The sequence below is a fragment of the Podarcis liolepis genome (assembly GCF_965112155.1).
Source record: "Podarcis liolepis genome assembly, chromosome: 5".
Taxonomy (NCBI): domain Eukaryota; kingdom Metazoa; phylum Chordata; class Lepidosauria; order Squamata; family Lacertidae; genus Podarcis; species Podarcis liolepis.
This window is the reverse complement of record NC_139556.1, coordinates 9151575-9177646: the sequence shown is the minus strand read 5'-3', so window position 1 is coordinate 9177646 and position 26072 is coordinate 9151575. Positions and strand designations below refer to the sequence as shown.

Below are 26072 nucleotides of genomic sequence, written 5' to 3'. Positions count from 1 at the left end.
CTCTACTGTAGTTCCATGGGCTTTTTCAAGAAAACAAGGTAGACTCAGGAGGCTAGGCCTAGAGAGCACAACAACTCCTCCTGGTAGACACTGCCCCTATGAGGCAGTTATGGGGACTAAGGTCCCTACTTTCCCACAGCTGTCTTAAATTCCCTCCTCCCCTGGGTCCTTCCCTAGCAATCTGAGACTATGCCGCCATGCCTGTCTTTGTCCCGCCCTCTTCATACCTCTGCGGGTTCTGGGAGACATGAGGGGAGAAGGGGAGCTGGTCACAGCAGGAGAGGGAGACCCCCCCCCCAGCTTCTTCACCAGCCTGATTCATCCCTGCCTCTTGCTCCCCCTGCTTTCCAGCCTCCACTTTTGCCTCTGCTTCTGCTCCTCCCTCTGGCACAGACTCCTCCCGCTCACAAAACCTGGTTACTTCTACAGCTCCCGACACCTCCTCCTCCCAGTCTTCTCCATCTTCTCCCTCTGACCATTCGTCGTCCCACCACCAACCTCCGAGCTATGAGCCTTCTTCCCTTGAGGGCTCCCCAGCTGGCGTCTCCCACCACTACTTGGAAGCCAGCCAGTCAATGACATCATGTGGAACGAGAGGCGGAGGAAGAATGAGGCAAAGGCTAATATCTCCACATATTTGCTACAAAACAACAAAAAGGCCATCCCAAAGCAGCAGCTCTCTGCCATCAAGAGACCTAGTGTTGTTTAAAGTATTTCCCTAAACATTTTTAGTGGTCTTCCTTTCATGTGAAAAGTGTGTGGAATTAGGGTGCACCCTCCCTCAGTTTTTTAAATCTTTTTTTAAGGAAACATAGTAGGGAATTCCATGTGCATTACACATTGTGTGAAATAATGCCAATCCAACTCACGACGACATCATTTTATAAAGCTGCCTCATGCTTTCCCCAAACATCATTCTTCCCATCCTCAGCCCACAAAGTTAAAGAGCTCTAAAACACATTAAGCCTTCTGTATTGGGCAAATACTCTGGCTTATTGTGATCTACTTGAAGCCCTTCACAGTTTAAAGCAGCACAGTAAATCAGAAATTATGAGTTTTCATGCGTGCATTTTCCAAACCACAGCTACTACCCCTTTTTCCCAGGAACTTGAAAAGATGCTGTTGCTAATATGCATCTAATTAAACTGGCTGCCTATCCTTCACTTCCTTGCTATCAAACTGAATGTTCACTTGGATGAAAATGCAAATGTGCATTCTAATCCCTATCAAGATAAACACCTGGACAGGGCCGTCTTTAGCATATGCATATGGGGTGCAACGATCCACCCAGCGCCCCCAAATTTAGTTTAGCTGTCCCCAGATTTTTTAGGGAGGGTGTGAACTCATTGTTTGGCTCCCCCCTCCCCCCCAAAAAGCTCAAGTTGTTCATTTTTTGGGGGGGGGAGGAAAATTGCTCACCTGTAACAACGATGCAGCGGAAATAACTGCTTTTGTTTCCTGACTCGTCAGGAATATTTGACGCTACGGAGTAGCACCTGGATGCTCACCCCAGTGTTCCATTGAAAGCAAAGTATTGCAGGTAAGACAGAATCTGTGCTTAAATATGCATTCAGAGGCACACCTGGTTGGGCCCACAGAAAGCCCAACCATACAGACCAATCTAGTGAGTTATATGCATGCAGAAGAAGGTGGCTAGCCATGTGCAAAGCTCCTTAGATGGTTTTGGTGAGAAAGCTCTGGGTGTGGGAACTGGTAAGAGGCGTATGAAAGGGTTGGGGAAAGGGGCTATTACATGGTCGGAACAAAATGCACAACAGCAAACATTCACACTTGCATGTTTTCATTACTCATTTTGGCAGCTGGGATAATGGGATGCGTTTTCAGGGTGGTATCTCAAGAGATTCCACTGATGCCCTGATTGAAACTGATGCAATTGCCACACTTGTGACGCCTAGATCCTAGAACTTGAAGAAAAACAAACAGAGCAGATCAACCAATGTGAAGAGCTGCAATAACTTTGTGCTTAACATTCAGAAACCATGTTTGCAGAATTGGTTGTTTCCCTAATGTTATGTTAATTGAGGTGTTTGCTTGTTTTTTGTTTGAGGCTCACGTTACATTTTCTAGTGCACTCTCTGTAGTTGGTTTCTAGTTCTTCTGCCTTTGAATTTCATCAGTTTATTGCAAAACAAAGAATGGCAGATTTAGCTGCAAATGCAGGCCTTACAGAAAGGCAAACCAGCTGTCCTTTCTGGCGAGCAACAAACTTTCCATAGCTTTAGTGGCAGTATAATGGAGGCACCAGCTTGTTCATTGCTTCTTCTTTTTTGCTATAGCTGAGAAGAGATTTTTCTCCCTTGAATTCCACATAGTCACAAAGAACCCTGCTAGGAAAAGCAATAAAATTCTGCTAAATAGATAAATTTTGACTTCCACTGAAAACTAACAGGAAGAAAGCAAAGACTCCAGAATACCCTGAGGACAAAGCTTAATACGCCAGAATTAACATTACAAAATCGATATATCTTAGTTGAATCCCATGTGCAAATTAGAAGAGAAATGGGGGGGGAGGGGGATTTGAGAGGACAGCAGAAATCCCTGTCCTTGTTGAAAGAATGTGTGTTGGGGAGGTAAGGGTTAACCAGATCCTTATCCTTGCCCCAAATCCTCCTACAGCCATACTTCCTACAGAAAAGGCAACAGATGAATTGCCTGGAATCATCTGGTGGCTTGCTTGGCTTGGTCTTAGAGCAACTGTGTTGATGTTATGTTTTGTTGTTGTTGTTGTTGTTTAGTCGTTTAGTCGTGTCTGACTCTTCGTGACCCCATGGACCAGAGCACGCTAGGCACTCCTGTCTTCCACTGCCTCCCGCAGTTTGGTCAAACTCATGCTGGTAGCTTCGAGAACACTGTCCAAACATCTCGTCCTCTGTCGTCCCCTTCTCCTTGTGCCCTCCATCTTTCCCAACATCAGGGTCTTTTCAAGAGAGTCTTCTCTTCTCATGAGGTGGCCAAAGTATTGGAGCCTCAGCTTCAGGATCTGTCCTTCCAGTGAGCACTCAGGGCTGATTTCCTGAAGAATGGAGAGGCTTGATCTTCTTACAGTCCATGGGACTCTCAAGAGTCTCCTCCAGCACCATAATTCAAAAGCATTAATACTTCGGAGATCAGCCTTCTTTATGGTCCAGCTTTCACTTCCATACATCACTACGGGGAAAACCATAGCTTTTACTATACGGACCTTTGTTGTTCTATACTGTACTTCATATGTGAACATCCTAGTCCATCCACATCTTAGACCTCAGCCAGCTAAGCATCTTCAACTGGCCTTGTATCCATAAGAAATCGATGAGTAGGCTAGCAGGTGGTTAACTTCTCCAGTAGTAGTGTATGGGCCAGGTGCTAAAAATGGGGTGGTCATTACCATCTGAGATGAATAGATGATGTCGAGGAACATATTGAAATTATCAAGTCTTGTTGGCAGTCAATAAGGAGTAGCTTTAAGATGGTGTTGACATTTAGAGGTCTACATATTCGGAAGGCAGGCTGCTGACTGGAGTAGCGCTATTGATTTACACCAGGAATGCTACCTCAACAGAGATATAATTGATCAGTATCAGATAGCAGGCTTAATGAAGAAAATTTTAGTATATGTTAAACACACTTTATCCTCTATGAACACATACCACACTTTGGCCTTTATGAACAATTTTATCCACAATTAAAATCAAAAGTACAGTGGAACCTCTACCTGTGACTATAATCCATTCCGGAGGTCCATCCAGAGGTTGAAACGGGTCGCTGGGAGAGGCAGCATTGTGCGCAGGTGCAGGCGGCAATTGCCCACTTCTGCGCATGTATGAAAGGTGGTCACCGCTCCTGCCCATGCGCAGATGGCGGCAAACCCGCCAGTTGCTTCTGGGTTTGCAGCGGACGTTGGGCGAAATGGACACAAGCAGAGGCGGATGTAAGAAGAGGTTTGACAGTAATATCTGATCTGCACCTTTTCAGCCACGCTTTCAAAAGTTATGAATCTTTTCTAGTCATTAAATTTGAGCACTCCTGGTCCCAAATTAAGCAAAAAAACGTGAAGATTATAGCCTCAAAATGGATATTATTATTATTATGATGATTAGTAGTATACATACTTAAGCCCATGTATACGTGTGTGGGAGAAAATTACTCATTACCACTGGCCAATGTGGCTTCGTACCAGGGTCACAGGCTATCAAAAAAATATTATGGTTTATCCATTCATTCTGGAGGATATAGCGACAAAGCCAGTAATCTCGGTGCCACTTTTGGAGGCGAGAAGACTCCCAAGTTTGAGGGCAGCAAAGAAAGAAAGAAACGCCCTAGAGGAGATTCCAAAGTAGTCCCTAACTAATCCTGCTCTGGAAGAGATTGTGCAAAAAAGCCCAAGGGAATATCGTTGAGAATAGCTCTGCCTGCACTTTTGCTTGTTGTCCAGAAGAGGACCTCATCCTGGAACAATCTGCTGCAGAACCCTCCACACCTGGAAGGGGACAAAGGAGATCAATCTTGTAATGCCTTATGCTAGGCATCCTGAAATTTGGCCCATCAGCCAAATTTTTAGGACTACAACTCCCATCATCCCTAGCTAGCAGGACCAGTGCAGTGGTGAGGGATGATGGGAACTGTAGTCCCAAAACAGCTGGAGGGCCGAGTTGAGGGTGCCTGCCTTATGCAAATGAGCGGAGTGGCCCATATAGCTGCTGTTGTACAGATAGGGGAGCGCTGGTCTTCAGCAGCAGTAATGGTGTACTTGGGTGCAAGCCTTTACTTTCTCCCATATCAGCTAATGGCTGCCATTCTGGAGTGTCTGGAGGCGGTTTGAGGATGGATGGCGGCTAACAGATTGAGGTTGAATCCTGACAAGACAGAAGTACTGTTTTTGGGGGACAGGAGGCGGGCGGGTGTGGAGGACTCCCTGTTCCTGAATGGGGTAACTGTGCCCAGAAGGACCAGGTGCGCAGCCTGGGAGTCATTCTGGACTCTCAGCTGTCCATGGAGGCACAGGTCAATTCTGTGTCCAGGGCGGCTGTTTACCAGCTCCATCTGGTACGCAGGCTGAGACCCTACCTGCCCCCAGACTGTCTCGCCAGAGTGGTACATGCTCTGGTTCTCTCTTGCCTGGATTACTGCAATGCGCTCTGTGTGGGGCTACCTTTAAAGGTGACCCGGATACCACAACTAATCCAGAATGCGGCAGCTAGACTGGTGACTGGGAGCGGCCGCCAAGACCATATAAAACCGGTCTTGAAAGACCTACACTGGCTCCTAGTATGTTTCTGAGCACAATTAAAAGTGTTGGTGCTGACCTTTAAAGCCCTAAACGGCCTCGGTCCAGTATATCTGAAGGAACGTTTCCACCTCCATCGTTCTGCCCGGACACTGAGGTCCAATGCCGAGAGCCTTCTGGTGGTTCCCTCGCTGCGAGAAGCCAAGTTACAGGGAACCAGGCAGAGGGCCTTCTCGGTAGTGGCACCCACCCTGTGGAACGCCCTCCCACCAGATGTCAAAGAGAAAAATAACTACCAAACTTTTAGAAGACATCTGAAGGCAGCCCTGTTTAGGGAAGCTTTTAATGTTTAATAGGTTATTGTATTTTAGTGTTTTGTTGGAAGCCGCCCAGAGTGGCTGGGGAAACCCAGCCAGATGGGCGGGGTATAAATAATAAATTATTATTATTCACTCCTATGGGGGAAAGGAACACACTATACTTAAGAGTATTGCGGCTGGAGCAAAACCTACCCTTTACTGGCCCAGGCCCACTGACAGGGATCCTGCAAGGAGACCTCACACAGATCTGAGCATTGTGCACTCACAAGCAAGGGTCTCTATAGGCTGTCCCTCCAAGATGCACAAGACCCTCCAAGTGTCCCTATTTTCCAGGGACAGTCCTGGATTTACAGAAGCCATCCCAGTTTCTGATTTGGACCTGGAATGTCCCGCTTTTCCTTAGGATGTCCCTATTTTCATCAGAGAAATGTTGGGAGGGTATGGAGTCATCTGACCCCAGAGCCATCTGAAGGCTGTCCTGTATAGGGAAGCTTTTAAATGTTTAATATTTTGTTATGTTTTTATATATGCTGGAAGTCACCAAGAATGGCTGGGGCAACCTAGTCAGATGGGCGGGGTATAAATAGTAAAAAGATGTTCCAGTTACAGATAGGTAGCCGTGTTGGTCTGCTATAGTCAAAATAAAACCATGGAGAGACCTGGTCTGAACAGAGACATTGGATTCTTATCTCATTATACATGACTAAGCCATTTTTCACCTTCTCACCCCTACCCCTTGCCTTTTCCTGTAAGACCTATTGCAGTCGTTAAGAGTCGTCAACAGGCTCATCTCAGCTATCTGCCAATCACCCATTCCCACCACCCTTCTGAGTAATACCCCCCCTCCCCACCTTCTCACTATATAGAAGGATCTGGCAACTTCTGTTTCAGTGTATCTGAAGAAGTGTGCATGCACACGAAAGCTCATACCAAGAACTAACTTAGTTGGTCTTTAAGGTGCTACTGGAAGGAATTTTTTTTTATTTTAAAAAGATGTTGTTGATGATGATGATGATGGAATAGGATGTTACTATTTTCATCGGAGAACTGTTGGGGGGGTATGCGTCATATTGTCAGGTATTTTGCTTGCTGTTTTGAACAGGAAAAAACAACATGTTTGGTTTTGGATAAATCTGAACAAAAAAAGTTTATAAGCTATTCCCGAGTCTGGAACAGAAAGATTTGTACTTGGCTTTCATAAGATCTTTGCTTTAGACAGCAGTGAGCAATGTGGTTTAAGCTAGCAACAGATTCTGGTCAGGATTCGTTTATTCAGTTAAAAACACAACCCTTGCATTTCTCTGCAGTCCACATAGTAGTTCAGATTTGTAATGGGACAATGCCAGTCCCTGCAATGACTGGCTTGTGGCTGGCTTTGGCGCTTTTGATGTCAGGGACCTTGAAAGTCCCATTTCACAGATGAACCAGCTTTGCATAAATAAACAAAGTGACCTTTGAACTAAAGCCTGAGACCTGAGCGCACTTCAAAGACCGTGTCTGTGTGTGTGTGTGTGTGTAGAATGAAGCAATCAGCAAGCATCATTAATGCAGCTGCTGGCTCAAAGCACAACTCCTTGGACTAGCGCAACTCTTTAAAAGAACAAGGGGTGTGAGCGAATAAAGAGGAGAACGAGAAAGGGTGGGCAAGGAATGAGAGGAGAGGGAAAGTGACGTAATCTGGTCAGGCTTGAAAAACCTTAATGAGGAATTCTCTCAGGAATAAATGAAAGATCTAGCACGACGCCACTTAGACATTTGTTAGGAAACCTCAAAGCAAGGTCCAAATCATACTTTGCTTCCTGTTGCAATCATGGCAGGACAATCTTGAAACCTCTTTGCTTATGTTCAATTTACATTAGCCTGACATACAAGGCCAAGATCTCTGGATCCCTTGGTGGGCCAATTAAGAATGGGCCTGCACTGAAGAATGTGGGTATCTTGTCAAGGTGTGTTGTTTCATTATACCTACACACCTTGCCTTATTGTGCTCTCCCTGTGGCTTCATCTTGAACCCATTAATTTTTTGAACAATGGAACCACATCTCTTTTAAGAAAAGGCTCTGCTGCAGAAAAAAACAAAACCCTTCATAGCGTCCAGGTCAAGGGAAGTGACAGTACAGTGGTACCTCTGGTTGCAAACGGGATCCGTTCCAGAGCCCCATTCACAACATGAGCAGGTTGCGATTCACCACTTCTGCGCATGCGTGTGACATCATTTTGTGCATCTGCGCATGCGTGAGCATCAAAACCTGGAAGTAACCCTTTCCGGTACTTCTGGGTCGCCGCGGGACGCAACTGGAAAACGCTCAACCTGAAGCAAACGTAACATGAGGTATGACTGTACTACTCTTTTCGGCCTTGGTTAGACCACACCTGGAATGCTGCGTCCAGTTCTGGGCACTACAATTTAAGAAGGATGTTGACAAGCTGCAAGGTGTGCAGAGGAGGGCAACCAAGATGATCAAAGTTCTGGAAACCTAGTCTCATTAGGAACAGTTGAGGGAATTGGGTATATTTAGCCTGGAAACGAGGAGAGGAGATATGATAGCCATCTTCAAATATCTGAAGGGCTGTCACATGAAAGACGGAGCAAACTTGTTTTCTCCTGCTCTGGAGGGTAGGACCAATGGATTCAAGTTACAAGAAAGGAGATCCTGACTCAACATCAGGTGGAACTTTCTGGCTGTTAAGAGCTGTTCGACAGTAGAACGGACTCCTTCAGAAGGTGGCAGACTCTCCTTCCTAGGCGGTTTTTAAAGCAGAGGTTGGATGGTCATCTGTTGTGGATGATTTAGTTGAGATTCCTGCATTTCAGGGGGTTGGACTACATGACCACCAGAGTCCCTTCCAACTCTACTATTCTATGATTCTATGGCTCATAGGTGTTGTAGCCCTAAAGGGCCACAGGTTTCCCTTGCCTGGCCCCACTGTCCCTCTACAGACCCAACATATGCAACAGAAAAGGGAAGCAGTATCTTGTCATAACTTGCCATAGCTACAAGAACACTTTTCTTTGCCCTGAACCCCGTCGTGGTGCTAATTTGAGCTACTCTTTCCATTACAGATAACAATTCCGCAGAGAAAAAGATTTATGCTATATTGAGACAAAAAACACAAGCAGGGCCTTTTAAATACTGTGTTATGAATGAAGTGGTATATAGTGAAAACATTCCGAATAATGCCACCTGTTTTTATTAATAATATTAAATTTCCTGCTTCTGGGATTGCAATCTATTTTAATAAACATTTTTTTGCCTACTCTTCTGCAAGAAGTTGACTACTATGGTATATTATTACACGCTAACTGCTGAAGTTTAAAATGGATAAGGAATCTGTATCCAAAAACAGCAATTTGTAAGCCATAATCTCATACCAATCTAATTAATGTGATACCTGAGACGTGTTTCTTTTGAGACACAGGAGTCCAAGTGGCTGAAATTGCCAGAAACACTGAAGGGTGAAACTGGGGGCAAAAGGATGTTTACCACCATTTTAAAAAGGCATTGGTGCAAGTCACGAAGACAATCCAATGGACTGGTTTCCGCAGTGGTAAATCATAGCTTCAAAGCCAGGTTAAGGTGGGCTGGGGCCACCACTAAAAGGGGGTTAAAAACATCCACTTTTTAAGACCTCGGGCCCGATAGCTACAGCCTGCTATCCAAGCAACTCACTCATCAACTGTTCTGACTTGAAAGCTCATTGAAAAACACTGAAAAACAGAAGCAGCCATGCTGGTTCACGAAAATTGCTTAGCACAGGAATCACCAATGACCCTTGTGATTTTGGGGGGTTTATATGGCAGGCCCTTCTTTTGTATGTGTCCTCTATGAGAATGGGGGAGAGGGTGGGGAGTGAGAGGGAGGTATGTACAGATGAGTTGTCTGCAGGGAAGAGCTGCATAATTAATATTGGCTCGTGTGCTTTTTAACTTGTTCATAAACATTCTAAAGTTAGGACTGAGCAGTGAGTTTGAGGGTGACGCTAAATTGTCCAGGGTTGTTAAAACAAAATGGGAATTGTGAAGAACTGCAGTAAGATTTCTCCAAACTGGGCGGGGAAATGGCAAATGCCATCCAATCTGAACAAGTGTAAAGGGATGCATGTGAGGGCAAAATTTCTCAGTTTCACATGTGTCACAGGGTCTGAACTGGCGGTGACTGACCAGGAACAAGGGTTGTAGTGGAGAGCCTGACAAAGATGTTGACCCAGTGTGTGGCAGCTGTGAAAAATGCAAATTCCGTGTTAGGGATTATAAGGAAAATGAAGGCTGTCCATGTCATAAGGGCATTAGGCAAATCTACGGAGTAACTGAACTTGTTAGCACAAGTTGCTTTATCCCACCCACTGACCCCATGGCAGCAATTTTGTGACTGGCAACCACAGCATTTTATCAAAATTCAGAATGTGCTCACTGGCCCAAAAATGTAGCCTCTGGCTTTAGAAGGTTGCCTGTACATTTTGCTTCATAACTCTTCTCCTAGGAGAGTTAGAGGCGAGAGAGACCGAAAGACAGACAGACAGACAGACAGACAGACAGACAGCAAGCAAGTGTAGTCACTCCAATTGTACCATTATAATCTGACTCTGCATAGTTTAAAACACACTTTGGTTTAATGAGCATGAACACACTCCTGGCTGTGCCGTGTGGGGGAAGAAATATGCCAGGAACCAAAATGCCAGAGTTTGGCTTTTTGCTGGGCTTGCGGTATGTTTTCACTCATTTGTCTGGAGAGATATGTGAACCCAGGTTTACATACAGTGGCAAGCCAGAGTCTGGTTTGTTTCTGGTTTGTTTCAGCACCTGGAGCATAGTCCAGAGTGTGGAAAGAGCAAAGGTAAGTTTATTTTAGGCTACAATTTAGTATTGCCAGCAAACATGGCAACAGACTTAATTCATAGGATTCTGAAATCCTACGAAACTGACATTAGATTAACAAATGCTAAATTTATTCATTAATCTATTTTTGTGAATCCAGAACCCATATGCATTCTCTGCCTAGCTCGAATTCAAATAATTGAAGGTCAGGCTAATTTTCTGCTCTACAGTTCCTAAGGCTCATTACTTGAACTTCAACATTGTTCCTGCTCTGCAGGGGGTGCTTGCAGTGCAATTGTTATTTTATTTATGATATGCAACGACAAGCACATTACACGGTCATTGCAGAACGTAAAGGTAAAGGGACCTCTGACCGTTAAGTCCAGTCACAGACAGCTCTGGACTCATCTCGCTTTAATGGACGAGGGAGTTGGCGTTTATCTGCAGACCGTTTTTCCAGGTCATGTGGCCAGCATGACTAAGTCCCTTCTGGCAAATCAGAACAGCTCATGGAAACGCTATTTACGTGCATGGAGCCCCTTGGTCAGTGATATGCATACATTTAGGTAAAGGGACCCCTGACCATTAGGTCCAGTCATGGCTGACTCTGGGGTTGCGGTGCTCATCTTGCTTTATTGGCCGAGGGAGCCGGTGTACAGCTTCCAGGTCATGTGGCTAGCATGACTAAGCCGCTTCTGGCAAACCAGAGCAGCGCACGGAAACGCTGTTTACCTTCCCGCTGGAGTGGTACCTATTTATCTACTTGCACTTTGAAGTGCTTTCGAACTGCTAGGTTGGCAGGAGCAGGGACCGAGCAACAGCTCACCCCATTGCAGGGATTCGAACCGCCGACCTTCCAATCGGCAAGCCCTGGCTCTGTGGTTTAGACCACAGCACCACCCAATGCAGAAGGAGAGCATAAATTCTTCAAGAGGAGGAAAATACCAGGTTGTTCAACTTTCTGACGGATGCAGAAAATTGCAACCATGCGGGAAATAGTACTGGGCAAAAAAGGGAGCGCTAATAATTGCAACGATACAGAAACTGAATGGTGTGTGTGTGTGTAGGTAACAGGTGGCGCCTTGTGCTATTCCTGAGCCCTAGGTGTGCTAGCATTAACTAAATTAAGTGCCAATTCCATATTCTGCTATTGTTGCTGTTAAGTTAATGTTATATGATCAAGGTTGCTTGCAGTTTGCATATTTCGTGGTTTTAGAATCTTTCCAGTGCAGATCTGTATCTCTTTTCACTTCTTAATTACATATTTGTGCCCAAATAAATGTATGCATAGGGACGCGGGTGGTGCTGTGGGTTAAACCATTGAGCCTAGGGCTTGCCGATCAGAAGGTTGATGGTTCGAAGTCCCGCGATGGGGTGAGCTCCCGTTGCTCAGTCCCTGCTCCTGCCAACCTAGCAGTTCGAAAGCACGTCAAAGTGCAAGTAGATAAATAGGTACCACTCCAGCGGGAAGGTAAACAGCGTTTCTGTGCGCTGCTCTGGTTTGCCAGAAGCGGCTTAGTCATGCTAGCCACATGACCTGGAAGCTGTACACTGGCTCCCTCGGCCAATAAAGCAAGATGAGCACCGCAACCCCAGAGTCGGCCATGACTGGACCTAATGGTCAGGGGTCCCTTTACCTTTACCTAAATGTATGCATATCACTGACCAAGGGGCTCCATGCACTGCACATCCTCTTATGGGCTCTTCCCCAGTCATTAGTACCATGCCAGCAATGAGAGCACTGGGAACCACCAGGTGAGGCCAGGCAGGCCACTGAAAGGAGATGCCTCGGTTTTGCCCCTCTTGTGTTGAGGCTGCCATGGGCAGTACAGGGGGAAGTGACTGCAGAAAAGTCTGTAGCTTTGCACAAATTCACAGAAACCACAATGCCTTTCTTGAATTCTTTCTAAGCAGTGTGAGAGGGTTTGGCCTAGAGAGGCCATTTGCAACTACACTCACTGGAACATGCTGGAGGTGGGAGGATTGGCTCTTACAAATGGATCCTATTGAAAAACAAATGGCAATCTACATGAAAGCTCAGCACTTGGCAAACGTTTTTTACAGGGCGGAATGAAAATAGCTTCCCACACAGTGTAAAATAACAAATTTGAATCTTGAGCTATGAAAATAAGGGCACCACATGGCTATAGTTTAAAATAAAACCCAAGCCATAAAAAGCAAAGGGAGACACATGCACAATGTTACACTTAAAAATACTGTGCCCACAGTAGCAAAAATAAGGCGGTTGTCTTTTCAGGGAACTTTCATAACCATTACTACATGGCAGATTAAGAGCTTTATAAATGTAAAGACCGTTTGCCTGTTCACATCCAGTCTTCTCAGCACTGACAAATGGAAGAGCAATACACATAAAAGGATTCCTTAGAATTATATAAAGTGGTGCAATGCAAAGAACAGAGATTATGCTACAGAAAGATTCCCAAGCATTATTTCTATATGTCCATATAATGACATTTCAGACTATTGGTAGCCCCTCGTTCGTATGCCATATTAAAGAACAGCATTACAGAATATTTTCTCTAGTCCTGAGCGATTCTCTTCCTTGGTGTTTCTCAAACTTGAATCCCCAGCTGTTGTTGGACTACAAGTCCCACCATCCCTAGCTAGTCAGGGATGATGGGAGTTGTAGTCCAGCAATTGCTGGGTGAGAGCATCGTGGACACTGTTGCTGGCCATGGGTGGATCTTCCTCATGGCCTGCATGGAATGGGGTATAGGAAGCAGCCCAGAGTTCCTGAACCCAGACTGAGGAAGAAAAGTGCCACCTGAGAGTTCTGCCGGGGATTCCCTTCACCCGCAACCCTGGGGACTGCAATGAAATTGGGTGTGTACAAGGGCGCACTGCTCCAGGTCCCCAGGCCATGTCCTTTCAAGGCAACGCGCTCCTGGGCAATGGCAATGGTTGGAGGAACACCTGCCTGCGAGGTGTTCAGGGAGCTTTACCTCCGAATGGTGGCCAAGTGCTCACCATGTGTGGGAGACATTGCTATTGGCTGATGGGAGAACAGAGCAGTGCCGCAATATAGCTTCTGCAAGACTCGGTACTTGCATCTGATATAACAAAGGGCTGGGGAGGAGACTGGAGACAGTTGTGGCAGCTATACCTTGTGGCACAGTTGCCTCGTCCCCTAGCTCACCAATGCTGGGTGCTCTGTCCTGGTATTCCGAGTTGTGGCAGAGGGAGCAGTGCTTACTTTTCAGCCTTTGCTTCTGGAATCCCAGGGCGAAGTATCTGTTAAGAGTTCTAGCCAAAGCCTGTTGTCTATGTGCTTCACCTTCCTATGTGCGTTCTGGAGATGGGCTGCTTTGTGTGAAGTGCCTCCTCTCTCTCCCCCCACTATGTGTGTGTGTGTATGTGCCTTGTTGCTGGGGTCAAGTTCAGTGTTTACATGGGTACAGTATTTGGTGCAACCAGTATATGCTGCAGAGCAGAGCCGTCTTTCCTATGGGGCTTACTGGCACGTTGCGCCAGGGCGCTTGCCTCTCAGGGGCGCCCCTGCAAGTGGGGGAGCTGGGCAGCTTTGCCGGTGGCCTCCCCTTTCCCTGCACGCCCGCCAACTGTGCCCCATCAACCATATGGCTGGTGGGTGTGTAGTTTCCTTCCCAAGCCTCCGCAGGAGGAGAGCGATCCCCGCAGAGGCTTGGGGAAAGGTCGGCAACTCTGGGGAAAGGTGCTGGAGGGATCTTTGAACCATGGTGCCGGATATGCTTAAGACGGCCCTGCTGCAGGGTTGTGCAAAGGAAATATGCTGGCCTGGCCTGGCCTGGCGGCACCGTATCTTCCCAGCAGTGTCCATTTACCTTGCATGGCGGCAGTGTAGGGTAGTTTCAGCCATTTGTTATAACCCCTCAGTCAGCACAACTGAGGTACAGGGCTGTCCTTTAAATTATCCCCAAGATCCACCAGTAGATTCCTATCCACCTTCTGCTCATCCTGACTCTACAACAAACACTTCTCATCAAACATTTGGTGCTGCAGACCAAAGCAAGGAGTGCCCGGCGCTAAGTGCCTACTCAGCGCTGAGATTTATGGGTCAGGCAACAGGAGGAAGGACACAGGATTCTCCTTCAGTTCCTCGTACGCATTCTCTTCTACAGCTGCTGGGAGTAACTTTAGCAAACATCAAGGAGAACAGGAGGTTTACTGAATTAAAATATTTAACATACTGGCTAGTCATCATTCCCTTTGAAACCAATATCCATCTGGGATTTGACTGGATGAAGGCTGCAGCAGTCTTGCCATACCGTGTCCCAAAAAAGTTCAGAAGGGAAGCACATTGTTGTATACTACATGCGAATTCCATGGAGGAAGAGGGCCAGAGTGCAGATGTATGTAAAAGTCGTTCATCTTTCAGGACCTCACCTCTGACAGCAATCAGACATGTGTTGCTTATTTAAATAACCCTGAATACTAATAACGTTATCACTGTCTGTTTTATTTAAATCAATCACTCTCTTATTCATATTTGCCAAAGAGCACCCACCACTGGTTCAGATTCAGGATACTGTCAGAAAACAGAAATTAGATCTCAGGACCAGGCATGCATTTTGATTGAGCAGCTGTTGTCAAAATATGATATCACCCAATCATTATCCAATAATTGTAATATTTACATCAGGAATGGGGAACCCACCGTATTTTTCGCTCTATAAGACGCACCAGACCACAAGACTAGTTTTTGGAGGAGGAAAACAAGAGGAAAAAAATTCTGAATCTCAGAAGCCAGAACAGCAAGAGGGATCGCTACACAGTGAAAGCAGCAATCCCTCTTGCTGTTCTGGCTTCTGGGATAGCTGCACAGCCTGCATTCGCTCCATAAGACGCACACACATTTCCCCTTACTTTTTAGGAGGGAAAAGGTGAGTCTTATAGAGCAATCATGGCCTCTGGTCCCATCACCTCCTGGCAAATAGAAGGGGAAGAAATAGAGGCAGTGAGAGATTTTACTTTCTTGGGCTCCATGATCACTGCAGAAGGTGACAGCAGCCATGAAATTAAAAGACGCCTGCTTCTTGGGAGAAAAGCAATGACAAACCTAGACAGCATCTTAAAAAGCAGAGACATCACTTTGCCAACAAAGGTCCGTATAATAAAAGCTATGGTTTTCCCAGTAGTGATGTATGGAAGTGAGAGCTGGACCATAAAGAAGGCTGATCGGCGAATAATTGATGCTTTTGAATTACAGTGTAGGAGGAGACTCTTGAGAGTCCCATGGACTGCAAGAAGAACAAACCTCTCCATTCTGAAGGAAATCAGCCCTGAGTGCTCACTGGAAGGACAGATCGTGAAGCTGAGGCTCCAATACTTTGGCCACCTCCTGAGTAGAGAATATTCCCTGGAAAAGCCCCTGGGATGACAGAGGATGAGATGGTTGGACAGTGTTCTCGAAGCTACCAGCATGAGTTTGACCAAACTGCGGGAGGCAGTGGAAGACAGGAGTGCCTGGCGCGCTCTGGTCCAGGGTGTCATGAAGAGTCGGACACAACTAAACAACTAAACAATAACAACAGTTAGGACCACTTCTTTTAGTTGCATATAAACGCAGGCCCCCTCTCATGTTCATATTCTAAGACGCACACACCAGTTTTCTTGTAATTGCCATCCTTTTCAAAAAGATATTTTGGGGGGAAGAGAGTCCAGGTACCTGAGAATGGCTGCCTGGACTTCTCAGTCTCTCTACAGTGGCAACACACCAAGCGTGAATTTTGTACAGTGGTGCCCCGCAAGACGAAATTAATTCGTTCCGCAATTTTTGTTGTTTAGCGAATTTTTCGTCTTGCGAAGCACGAAATCCCATAGGAATGCATTGAAAATCAATTAATGCGTTCCTATGGTCAAAAAAAGTCCAAACAAAGCCAAATTTGGTACAACAACAGTTTATTAACTGCTCTTTAAAGTCACACATACTGTAAAGAGCAGTTCAAAAATTTAAGGGAAAATAAATTAACTTTATAAACAAAACATGTCTTTGTTTTTAGTCAAAAAAAAAAAGTCGCGAGACGTTTTCGTCTTGCGAAGCAAGCCCATAGGGGAAATTCGTCTTGCGAGGCAAATCGCGAACGGAAAAACCTTTCGTCTAGCGAGTTTTTTGTCTTGCGAGGCATTCTTCTTGCGGGGCACCACTGTACTTGTGTATCTTAGCACCTGTCCAGGACGATAAAACTGAAGTCTGGAAATGTGCTCAAATGTTTAAAAACAATAAAAATGGCCAACTCACTCCTTTATTTTCCAGAAATATTAGCCATTTCCCCCTCCGTTCCAGCCATGGTAATTCAGGTAACTGAAGCTTCAAAGTAGGTTTAATGAAGACATGCCTGCCAAAAATGACAAAACCCCTTGGTATTCCTCCCAGCTTCTTATGTGCTTGAGCTTTTCATAAATTCAACTTCCTTCCAAGCCGTTAAAAAAAATAACAATAACTAGGTGCTTTTTTCATTTAAAAAAAAAATGAACAAAACGGTTTATTCAAGCCAAAACGTAACTTTACAAAATCCATTCTCTTATTACAAAACTAAAGATGGAATGGAAGTAGCAGGTTTGAGGTATCTTCTCTAACCTACCACGCATTTTGCAACTACCACATTTTGCAACTAACATGTACAAACACATTCTGTGGTTTACTGTCACAGCTGGGTTTTTCAACCACAAAAGGAAGAGTAGTGTTTCTATTCACATTTTTATTCGTGGGGGGGAGGAATGAAGTATTGCTGTTACTTGTGACATGTCAAAAGTGACATATTAAGGAAGAAAACCACTGTTACCCAGACCAGGATAAGTTGTTTTCCATTTAAGTTTTCACTTTGAAAGGTCTCTGGGACAGCAGGGACACCAAAAACAGAGCACATTGTGGTACAGCAGTTATAGAATGTCAGGCTAGCAGGCCTAAGTTCAAATCCTCACCTAACTATGAAATGCTCTGTGTGACTTTAAACCAACACACACACACACACACACACACACACACACACTCATTCTCTCTCAACCCAGTCTACAGCAGCAGGTCGTTGTGGAGATATCACTCCAAGTTTCTTAGAGGAAGGATAAAACTGGCGTGTATAAATATCTAAGAGGGACTTGGGTGGCGCTGTGGGTTAAACCACAGAGGACTTGCCGATCAGAAGGTCGGCGGTTCGAATCCCCGCAACAGGGTGAGCTCCCATTGCTCGGTCCCTGCTCCTGCCAACCTAGCAGTTCGAAAGCACGTCAAAGTGCAAGTAGATAAATAGGTACCGCTGCACCTAAAGAAAATGGGAGTAGAAATTGCAGCCGTTTACTTATTCGTCCCATGTCGTCCCAAACGTAACGGTGCACAAGAGCAGAACGTAATTGCTCCCTGCACTGGTTTAAAGGAACACACATAAAAGCTGGCAGTCCACATATTAAGATAAGAAGAATAATGAAATACAGATAGGCATGTTAAGTACGAAAGGAAGGGCTGTGAGATTGGGGGAAGTCTATTATTTATTACCTATTATTTATGTAAAAAAGTGTTAATGGTTTTTCTGAGGTATTTTTTCTTTATCCATTTCCTGTTTTCTATTTCTTTTCTACTTTCTCTCTCTACTTTCATTATTTCTTTTTCTTTTCTTTTCTTTTCTTTTCTTTTCTTTTCTTTCTTCATCTTTTCTTTTATTCTGTTCTTTGCTTTATTTGTTATTATATTTTTATGTATTGCTTTGTTTTGATGTACAGTGGTACCTCGGGTTACATACGCTTCGGGTAACATATGCTTCATGTTACAGACTCCGCTAACCCAGAAATATTACCTCAGGTTAAGAACTTTGCTTCAGGATGAGAACAGAAATCGTGCTCCGGCAGCACAGCAGCAGAAGGCCCCATTAGCTAAAGTGGTGCTTCAGGTTAAGAACAGTTTCAGGTTAAGAACGGACCTCCGGAACAAATTGAGTACTTAACCCGAGGTACCACTGTAGTTACTTTGCAATAAGAAAAAGATAAAAGCATGTGGATAAAATAAAGCACATAACTTAAAAAGAGAAAAAGAAAAGAAAAAGCTGGCAGTCCAAGTTCTAGGATTCTAGCTGCCATCTGCACTGATTTCGTGATCTCCACGGCACAGGCATGCTCCACGCAGAGCTCTTATGGTACAGAAAGGGGGTGCAAAGTTGGGTGAAACAGCCACTGGCCAATGATTAAGTGGCCTATAGCACTTGTTCCCATCCTGGCATAACCACCACTTGGGATAAGTGTCTCTGCCATTTTTTGGCCCCTGTATGAAGCCGTGGTGAGAAGTTTTCAATCAGGAATTTTCAGGGCGCATGTTGAAAGGCCCCTTGCGCATCAAGAACGTAGTGGCGCTGCTGCTCTCCTGGTGCTCTGAGATACTCACCTTCTATGCTAGGTAAAGGGACTCCTGACCATTAGGTCCAGTCGTGGACAACTCTGGGGTTGTGGCACTCATCTCGCTTTATTGGCCGAGGGAGCTGGCATACAGCTTCCGGGTCATGTGGCCAGCATGACTAAGCAACTTCTGGCAAACCAGAGCAGTGCATGGAAATGCCATTTACCTTCCCGCCGGAGCGGTTTATCTACTTGCACTTTGATGTGCTTTCAAACTGCTAGGTTGGCAGGAGCTGGGACAGAGCAATGGGAGCTCAGCCCATCGCAGGGATTCAAACCGCCAACCTTCTGATCGGCAAGCCCTAGGCTCTGTGGTTTAACCCACAGCGCCACCTGCGTCCCACCTTCTATGCTACTTCCCAATTAATAATTTCAGGAAGAATCTGGCCATTCCCCTTCACCCCAGCAGAGCTTGGGCAAGATAACGTCTTGGTGGGTCATATTCTTACCATACAGCAGGGGTCAGCAAACTTTTTCAGCAGGGGGCCAGTCCACTGTCCCTCAGACCTTGTTGGGGGGCAGACTATATTGGGGGGGGGGAATGAACAAATTCCTATGCCCCACAAATAACCCAGAGATGCATTTTAAATAAAAGGACACATTCTACTCATGTTTTTAAAAAAAGAAATTCCCAGACCGCCCGCGGGCCAGATTTAGAAGGTGATTGGGCTGGATCCGGTCCCCGGGCATTAGTTTGCCTACCCATAGTGATACTTACGGAAGAAGACCTACTGCAGCCAACCATCAAGGCAACTTATTTGGGGCTTCATTTTATGAGAAGCTCTATACTAAAAGCCTTAAAAGCATGTAGAAAGAACCCCATGAATAAAAGCAAAAATAAGATTTGTAAAATCAAAGCATTCAGAATTTTGGGCAACGGCAGCAGGGACACGAAAGAAAACATGTCCTTTCCTTTCCATGCTGTGCATGTTTCTTCTCAACAGGGTTATGTACTCAGGTATGAATACTTTTGGTGTGACGTGGGTTCTGTGGTCTAAACCACAGAGCCTCGGGCTTGCTAATCAGAAGGTCGGCGGTTCGAATCCCCGTGACGGGGTGAGCTCCCATTGCTCAGTCCCAGCTCCTGCCAACCTAGCAGTTTGAAAGCACATCAAAGTGCAAGTAGATCAATAGGTACCGCTCCTGCGGGAAAGTAAACGGCTTTTCCGTGTGCTGCTCTGGTTCACCAGAAGCGGCTTTGTCATGCTGGCCACATGACCCGGAAGCTGTATGCCAGCTCCCTCGGCCAATAAACCAAGAGGAGCGCCGCAACTCTAGAGTCGGCCACGACTGAACCTAATGGTCAGGGATCCCTTTACCTTATGAATACTTTTAATTTATTTTTGTTCGGAAAGTTATCTTCCACACTCCCCCCCCCCCAGCTTAGTTGCATTCCATAATGAACTAGTGTGGAGGACCAGGTGGGGAGAGACGCCAGACCAGGCCCCCCTTCCCCAATCAGAAAAGAATCTTGTTATGACATGCTCCTCTTCAGGCAACCATTAAAAAACTACAGGAGAGAGTATGAATGAAGTTCATCTCAGAGATAGGGCCAGAAGATATCTCTAGTGCCTTTTTCAAGCAGGGTGCTCAGCAGAACTACAATCTGCTGCCACTTAATGAACTACAAGTTTTCTTTTATTTGGGACAAAGGCTTCTTTCCTTTCTTGAGCATAATCACAGGCAAATGAATCCCAGCCCCAATGTCTGTTAAAATCCCATTCCCTTTTCTGATGCTAAGAAGCAGGAGAAAAGGCATCATCAGGAAGAGGCACTCTTGAACTGAGATCCATCAGGAGATAAGCTCCTTCAGGCTTATCAGGTACATTTAAAATGCAATTTTGTTTAAATAAAAATCCTTATTCCCCACCCTTCCTGGATGGATGAAGCACCTATCTTCATTTTGGATGGTTTCTTTATTATTATTATTATTATTATTATTATTATTATTATTATTATTATTATTTAGTTGACCTACTAGTTTGACTTACTACTAAAAAGTCTCTTAAGCAATTTACAAAACATTAAGAGCCAAAATTGGGATAGCATAAAATCAACATGTTATTATCAAAACAGTTGCAATAACCCATAAACAGGCCCAGCAAAACAGCAAAAACTTCAGCAACAGAAAAATAATAATAAACAGCATCAAATGACTGGGAGAAGATACACGTTTTTATCAGGCACTGAAAGGACACTGACAGCTCCACTCCTAGCCTTATTAGGTTATTTCATTAGCTACCAGGAAAAATCCCAATGAAAATGGCATCTAGAATTGTTTTTATTAGTAACTACAAAACCTTTTGTCTGGTTTAATTAGTTTTGGCATTGTGGTAGGTAATAATCTTACTTATTAGGCTATCTAGACCTACTTTGGAATATATCTAAAAATATTTGTGGAGTACTGAAATATCCTGAATCTATGGTCTAGAATAGAACTCCACATTCTGACCTCTTTGTGACCCATTGTATTTGTTAGTGTGCTTTGAGTATTACAGGCATGCTACTATTTTAACAGCCTCAATTACCGTATTTTTCGCTCTATAACACGCACCAGACCATAACACGCACGTAGTTTTTAGAGGAGGAAAACAAGAAAAAAAAATTCTAAAGAAATAGTGGATATATGATTTTTGTGGTTCATGCTGTGGCCACAGACATGTGATCTGACAGTGAGTTTGGAGTAGCCCAATGCAAAAATCCTGAGGATCCATGTGGATCCATGCTTTGTAACTATGGAGGAGGGAAGGAAGGGGAACTATGGATCCTCTGCTCACGACTGCAGCAGATCCCCCCGCCCCGCCACCCTCAGACATTCGCTCCATAACACGCACAGACATTTCCCCTTACTTTCTAGGAGGAAAAAAGTGAGTGTTATGGTGCAAAAAATACGGTATATTCGTGCTTACTCAAAAGTCAGTCCCACAGCATTCAGTGATGCTTGCTCCCAGGTAATTATGTACAAAACTGCAAACTGATGCTCACTGAATTTTCCTCTATGTTTATGTTTATTTGTTTATTTTATTTATTTTACAAATTTAATAAACCACTTCACAAATCTGAAGTGTTGGTCAGCAAGATAAAATGGGGTGCAATACAAAAATGCTAGTTCTAAAAACCAAACTGACCTGGAATCCAGTAGCATCGCTATGGGACCAGGGGGCTTAACAGTGGAAGGGGCAACGGGGGTAACTGTGTTCTAATAAGGGGAACGTCCTGCTTTGTTGGGGGGTTGGACTAGATGACCCTAATAATAATTATTATTTATTATTATTATTATTATTATTATTATTATTATTATTATTTATTATTTATACCCCGCCCATCTGGCCTGCCCAGCCACTCTGGGCGGCTTCCATAGAAACCAAAAATACAGTAAAATATCACACATTAAAAACTTCCCTGAACAGGGCTGCCTTAAGATGTCTTCTGAATGTCAGGTAGTTGTTTATCGCTTTGACATCTGCTGGAAGGGCGTTCCACAGGGCGGGCGCCACTACCGAGAAGGCCCTCTGCCTGGTTCCCTGTAGCTTTGCTTCTCACAATGAGGGAACCGCCAGAAGGCCCTCGGCGCTGGACCTCAGCGTCCGGGCATAACGATGGGGGTGGAGACGCTCCTTCAGGTATACTGGACCGAGGCCGTTTAGGGCTTTAAAGGTCAGCACCAACACTTTGAATTGTGCTCGGAAACGTACTGGGAGCCAATGTAGGTCTTTCAAGACCGGTGTTATATGGTCTCGGCGGCCGTCACCAGTCTAGCTGCCACATTCTGGATTAGTTGTAGTTTCCGAGTCACCTTCAAAGGTAGCCCCACGTAGAGTCCCTTCCAATTCTACTCTGCCCACAATCATGGCCATAGGGGCAGCATTTGCCTTGTGGGCAGCCAATACACCATGAAGCCATATCGTCCTTCTAACAACCAACACACACATGCACACTCCTCCAGGCAATTTAAACCCACTCTCACTCCTCATTCAACCCACTATTGTAGACACATCCCAACCACAGTTATAAGGGTCTGTAATTGGCTTGATATGAATTTTCAAAGCTTTCGAACTGCCGACCTTCTGTGGTTTAGACCACAGCGCCACCCGCGTCCCTTTTAAGGCACCAAGGTAGGTGTTAAGAATTGCAGATGAATAAATAGTCAAGTGTCCACTGTTGTTATTGTTTTGCAGAGGAGGAGGAATGGAAGAGAGCCAGAGCAGGTGGAGGCCACAAAATGTTCCCCCCAGCAGAGAAGCAACTGTGACCCCTTCTGAACCAAAGGAGGACACTTTTCAGTTGAGGTAGGGGTTAAATTCTACTTCAGTGCTTAAACATCCACAGCACCTTTGCAAGAGAGGTGGATGGGAAGAAGACCAGAACAGCTCAAGGCAGTCTCAAGCTGAGAACATCAGCCTCCACTGGATAAGCATGTGAGTATGATACACAAGTCATAGACTGCAGCCCAGTTCCTAACCTTTGCAGAGGGTATTTGCACAGCTAATTGAGCAGCCAGAAAACAAAAGGAATTCTGGTTATTTCCTGCCTGAAGATTAAGCAATGAAAGTGACACGTGAGACTTTTGTGTAGTATTTCATGCAATTACTTCATTTTTCCTGGTGTCAACACTGCACTATTTGAAACTGAATATTTTTGCCTAGTAATGCACAAACAGGACAAACGGGGAATGCTTATTCTTCACCTGGAGCCAAAGGCAAAGCTGGGGGTGGGGGTGGGGGAGCAATATGCTCTTTGAAAGATATTATATATTATGGGGAAAGCCAGCAGTGAATTCTTTCAGGCTACCAGAGAGGGCAATCAAGTTCGCTCCACGCTCTTGCCCATTAACTGTCCCGACTCAGCAGGAACAGCTGTGGTTTTCAGAGCTCTGTTCTGGAGGAAAACCTAACCTCAAATTGTCCTGATTTTAAAGCAGTGGCTATGGTTTGGTTGGTTGGTGGCCATTACATATCTGATGCTGCTTTTTTATTAAAAAAAAAAGTGAAATGAATCCATTCATTCATATGTGGAAATGAAGAAAACTACCAGCTTCTGCACATTGAACTCTATGACTCGCAATGTAAGGGATGTCTGCTTACCATGAACTTCTGCTCCCAGTGCACATGGAGGGCAGTCTTTCATATGGGGCTTCTCCATATACGTTTGCAAAGTTTTAAAGTAGTACACCCAGATGTAGCTGTTAAGTTGTGGGTGAACATATCAGACGACACAGCAATTCTTCAAACAGCTCTTGTTTATTCACAGGCCAGAACAGAACTGAACTGAAGGGTTCAGCCAGCCTGCTTATACAGAGCTCCACTAGAACGCAACAGTAACCATTTTCCATAACTATCCAATCACTGAACGTCACTTTCGATCCCTTATTTACATATGTGGACCTGAACTATCTACAGTATCCTCCTGCTGGCCCAGGGTGAGAACTTCAGTACATAACAGTAGCAGTGTTTAATCTGATGTGCACATGACCAGTACTGACACGAGGAAACCGATAAGTGTTATTGTTGGGCCTTGAAGCATACAGTATATTTTGCACATTGTAAACAATACAGTGGTGCCCCGCAAGACGAATGCCTCGCAAGACGAAAAACCCGCTAGACGAAAGGGTTTTCCGTTTTTCGATGCGCTTCGCAAGACGAATTTCCCTATGGGCTTGCTTTGTAAAACGAAAAAGTCTTGCGAGTCTTGCGATTTTTTTCGCTCCCCCCCTTTTTCTAAGCCGCTAAGCCGCTAATAGCCTTTTAGCCGCTAAGCCGCTAAGCCTTTAATAGCTGCTAAACCGCTAATAGCGCTAATCCGCTAAGCCGCTAATAGGGTTGCTTCGCAAGACGAAAAAACCGCTAGACGAAGAGACTCGCAGAATGGATTAATTTCGTCTTGCGAGGCACCACTGCTAGGTTGGGAAGTATTATATTAGTGGAATATAGTGGAATTAGTAGAAGTATTATATTGAGACCCAGGTGGACATATCACACTTTTCTGGTGTGTTAAAGAAAAGTTTCAGTACAAATTTCCTAAACTACACCTTAAATGTCAGGATCAAGGAACACTCTCCAACTCTGACCCTCCTTACAACAACTACAGTGATACCTAGGGTTACATACGCTTCAGGTTACATACACTTCAGGTTACAGACTCCGCTAACCCAGAAATAGTACCTTGGGTTAAGAACTTTGCTTCAGGATGAGAACAGAAATCGTGGTCCGGCGGCACAGCAGCAACGGGAGGCCCCATTAGCTAAAGTGGTGCTTCAGGTTAAGAACAGTTTCAGATTTAAGAACAGACCTCCGGAATGAATTAAGTACTTAACCCGAGGTACCACTGTACTTTCAGTCCAATATCAACCCACTATTGCCAGCGACAAAGGTGTTTCTACATGTCGCATTGAGCACCCAAGTGCTTAAACATTAAGTAAAACTCTCCTGTAGCAGTTGCTTTCAGTAAAAGCTGTGGCTGGAGCTCTCATCCCCTGCGTTCATGTGCTTTAAAGTGATAATAAAGATAAACCGGTTGCTGAGTTCTCTGCAGGAGCATGTACTCTCATCTGAGGGCTGAACCCCATAATCCAGGTTTTCAGTCCATGGCTCCCTTGACCAACTACATTCTTCCTGTGGCACCCCTGTGGGGCTCAGGAGCCCAGTTATGTCACCCCTTGCCTGCAGAGCTGGCAGCCTCTCACCCTTTTTTGAAGACCCTCCCTTGTGGAGGGTTCCCTCAGCCTCCTCTCCTCTCCCCTCTCCTTGGGAGTCCTCTGGGCAGCCGCCGCCACCTCTGGTCTCTGAGCTGCCTCCTGGCCAGCCCCAGAAGAACCATTCGCTTGCGGAGCTTGTAGCCAGGGCTGTTACAACAAACAGCCATGCAAGCCTTTGGGAGGCAGAGGTGCAAGTGGGCATCAGAGGAGGGAGAGAAGGAAAGAGGGACAGAGACCAGTGTTGCCCGCACCCCTGACCGTCATTCAAGGCACCCCAGGGTGCCACGGTACACTGGTTGAAATGGCAGGATGCTAAGGTGTGTGCAGAGGTGGGTGGGAGGCTGAAGTCTGGCTCAGAAAAGGGGGCCAGTTATTTGTGGAGACCAGTGCCAGGAAGCCATAGTCGGAGACAGGGAAAGCTTCCGAGCGGGAGGGTGGGGCACAGGAGGAAGAGACAAGTCAGGCAAGTGAAGGGCCACCCTCTCCTGTACCGCTCTCAGAACCAGGAGGAGATTGAAGCAGGAACAGCAAAGGAAGCTTCCATGCATGCACAGGTGCTGGCTATGTGCATGCGCATGCCCATTGGGGGAAAGTCCATAAACCAGTGGAGGGGGCAGAGCCCCCTGTTGCTGGAACTGT

The 26072-nt window shown here is 45.4% G+C and overlaps 1 protein-coding gene across 3 annotated transcripts in view; it reads right to left on the bottom strand.

The window, feature by feature from the left end:
- FGFRL1 (fibroblast growth factor receptor like 1) overlaps positions 1-26072 on the bottom strand; it is a 165536-nt gene that overhangs the window by 23382 nt on the left and 116082 nt on the right. The gene's annotated exons all lie outside the window — the stretch shown is intronic.